This window comes from Myodes glareolus, chromosome 24, assembly GCF_982192425.1.
Source record: "Myodes glareolus chromosome 24, mMyoGla1.1, whole genome shotgun sequence".
NCBI lineage: Eukaryota > Metazoa > Chordata > Mammalia > Rodentia > Cricetidae > Myodes > Myodes glareolus.
In genome coordinates this window covers 49,258,477-49,262,309 of record NC_142049.1, presented here as the reverse complement: position 1 = coordinate 49,262,309, position 3,833 = coordinate 49,258,477, and positions in this window count along the sequence as shown.

Here is a 3,833-nt window from a genome sequence, read left to right as displayed (position 1 = left end):
CTGGTGTCTGGTGTCTCACTGTAGGTGGCCGCAGAAAGAGAGGGCTTGAGGTACGGGCCACTCCAGTCCTGGGCCCTAAGCTCCTGGAACCTGACTCAGCCACTTTTGACTACACAGGGACAGGAACCTGTCAGTCAAGTCTCCTCCAGGCTCAGTCAGGACCGAAGAGCACTGCCCAGAAAGGACGGACGGGCTCAGGGCATAACACATTCCCGGGCCAGCTAGCTAGAGACCTCCAGGCCTGGAGCTGCCCCCATGTGCCCTTAGCTGCAAGCATCCCCTGCAGACCCAGCACACTCCCACAGCCCAGCGGTGGTGGTGCCCTTAATCCCAGCACTCAGGTGGCAGAAGCAGGCGGATCTCTGAGTTCGAGGACTGCCTGGTCTACAGAGCGAATCCTAGGATACCCGGGATTACACAGAGAAACCCTGTTTGGAAAAAACAAAACAAAACAAAAAGGAACCCCAACTTCCTGAGTATGTGCAGCTCTCCTCTGTATTCCACCCCCCCAGCCCTCTGAACTTGTTTTGTTTTTTTTCCTTTGGTTTTGTTTTTTTTTTTTTTTTTGAGACAGGGTTTCTCTGTAGCCTTGGAGTCTGACCTGGAACTAGCTCTTGTAGAACAGGCTGTCCCCAGACTCACAGAGATCTGCCTGTCTCTGCCTCCTGAGTGCTGGGATTAAAGGCCCTGTATGAACTTCTTCAAAAGTGACACAGGCCTACCTGCACCCCCAGCTCCAAGTAAAAGGTAGCTTCCTTTTTCCTTTTCTTTTTGTACAGGAAAGGGCACACACTAAGGAAGTGTTCAAGAGTTCCTATCTTTTAATTTTAAAAATGTTTGTTATGTATGTGGGGCGGGGTGGGGGGGGTTGTGCCTGCACGGAGCCTAATAACCTGTGTGAGCCCCTGGAGCTCGAGTTCCGCCGTGGGACAGCCTCGTCGAGCCGCTGGGATCAACCGCTGCTCCCCTGTGCAGAGCAGTGGCTGCTCTCAACCACTGGGCCGTCAGTGCAGCCCCAAGTGTCTCATCTCAGGTAGCCTGGGTTGGTGGCCCAGGCACTCATCCCAGCACTCAGGAGCTGAAGCAGGAGGATTGCTGCAAATATTAGCCTAGCCTGGCTACATAAGACTGACTCATGTATTTAATCCCAGAACTTGGGAGGCAGAGGCAGGCCTGGTCTACAGAGCTATCTCAAGGACAACCAAGGCTACACAAAGAAACCCTGTCTCAGGAAAAACAAAACAAAAGACTGTTTCAAAATAAGAGAGAACATAAATTGAGTCCTGAGATCTGGGTAAACTGTTGATGGGGAAACACTGGCCGTGCAGTAGTGAGGTAAAGGTGGTAGAAAGATGTGTTCAGTATGTGGTGTCCTGTATATTTATAGCTTGACATCCTGTAAGTCTATTGCCAATATTTAAAAATAAAACGTATTCCGGGCAGGGTGTTATGTGCCTGTACTCTCGATCCTCCTGCCTTCACTGCCAACGTCTCACATGACCAGCGTGCGTCAGGGCACCCCGGTCTTCCAAGCGTGCGTCAGGGCACCCCGATCTTTTCTGTGTGCATAACTTACGGCTTTGTGTATTATTTTGATAAGATTCTGTCAACCATACAACCTCCCTAGGATTTAGAGGGCCTTTTGGTGGGTAAGTCTCTGTCCACTTGTGACCACTAGAGGGCAAAATGCCACCACCACTGAAAGGTTGTGAACAGGATTTGAACTCCCGCATTTCCAGAAACAAAACAAAGATAAAACTGGGTAAAAACAGAGCCGCTAGAGGTGGGGAGATGGCTCAATTGTTAGAGTGCAGAGGCAGGAGGACCAGAGTAGTGAGGACAGAAGTCGAGGAGGACACCCCACCTCTGACCCCAACATGGGACACAACACATGATAGAGACTTACCAAAGTAACCAGAAAGAGCACAGTCAGAGCCTGGAGAATGCGAAGCAACTGGGGAGTTTCCAATGTGCTGCTTTCAGCCCGGGGCAGGGCCAAGCCTGGCCCTGAGTGACTGCCAAATGCCAGTGGAGCTCAAAGCCAGGCCTGGCGGTACACGCCTGCCAACCCAGAAGCTTGAGCATTACTTCAAGTTCAAGGCCAGCTGTGAAGAGAGAAAGGAGGGGTGGAATGAGAGAAGACGGTCCCTGGAAGAAAGCTGGTACCCCAGCTGGGCTCACTAAACCCGGCCGAACCCAGCCGGACCAGCGGGGCCTTAAAGCCTCAACCAGATCGAGGAGGAAGAACTCATGGTACAGTTTGACTTTTATCAAGTCAATTGACAGCTTGGCAAAAAAGAGTGGGGCTGGAGAAATGGCTCACGAGCTGCTCTTCCAGAGGACCCAGCTTCTGTTGCCAGCACCCACATGGCAGCTCCCAGTCATCTGTGTCGTGAGAGGATAGAACTCAGAACTTGGGTGCTAACCCTGGTACTCCCAACCCAATCCTGTAATAAAAACCATTACTTTGTTTGCTAACTTTAAAAGTTAACAACAAAACCTCTAGATTCCAAAATCCATGTGGTAGGGAGCGAGCACAAGAAGCACACATTTTCAATAAACAAGATAAGCTGCCTTGAGATATGCCTTGCATGGGTGAGCGAATGTCCTTCGTGGGCAGCTGGGTCATTATCACAGACTGAACCCCACTGGGAAGCATGAGACTGCCCAGCCGGTGGGTGCCTCTGGCACATTCCCAGCACTGATCAGCAGGGGGCGCTCAAGCCATTCAGTTCCTTGCTAAATAATTGTTTCAGCTCTGGAATGCACAACCTGAACCAAAACTCGTGGTGAGCTTTACAAATTGGGGACTCTGTAGTCCCCTGATCTGGGCTGTCTGTCAAAGCCCTTTCGATACCACTACACTTTCTGCGGATGAGTGCATAGCTGTTTTACAGTTTGGATTCTTTAAGAAAGGCACTGGCATGGACCTAATTCATTAAAAGTTTCTGGGGTCAGTTGGGTGATGGTAATGCAAGCCTTTTAATTCCAGCACTCAGGAGGCTGAGGCAGGGGGTCCTGAGTTCAAGGCCAGCCTGGCTGGTCTACAGAGTTCACTACACAGTGAAACCCTGACTTGAAAAAACAAACAAACTGCGAAAGGAAGGTAGGAAAAGAAAAAGTTCTGGGTTCAATTTCAGGTAATCAGGCTTAGTAACAAACACCTTTATTTCCGTGCTGGCTAGTTCTGTGCCGACTTGACATTTGTTATGTGCATTGGTGTTTTTCCTACATGTCTGTGTGTGTGTGTGTGTGTGTGTGTGTGAGTGAGAGAGAGAGAGAGAGGTCAGACTCCCTGGAACTGGAATTACGTAAACAGAGCTAAGCTTCCCTGTAGGTGCTAGGAATTGAACCCTAGTCCTTTGGAAGAACAGACAGTGCTCTTAACTCCCAGCCATCTTTCCAGTTTCAGGAAGACAGAATCTTTGCTGGCCTCTAACTCAGCACCACAACAAGTCTGTGAGCATTTTCTTGCCTGAAGACAGCTGTTTGAGGACTCAACCCATTGTGGGTGGGGCCACCCCAGCAGGTGGTCCTGGAAGCTCTCTAGAAGCAGGCAGAGCAAGCCTGGAAAACAAGCCAGTAGGCCGCACCCCTCCCTGACCTCTGCTTCAGTTCTTGCCTCAGGGTTCCCGCCCTGACTTCCCCTAAGGATGGGCTGTGATCTGAAATAAACCCTTTCTTCCCCAAGTTTCCTTTGCTGGCATTTACCACTGCAGCAGAAACCCCAAGACACCTGCTGAGTCACTTAGGCCCCCACCTCGTTTTTCCTGATTTTTAATTTCTATTTGGTTGAGTGTATACACATGTGTAGGTGCCCTAGAGGCCAGAAA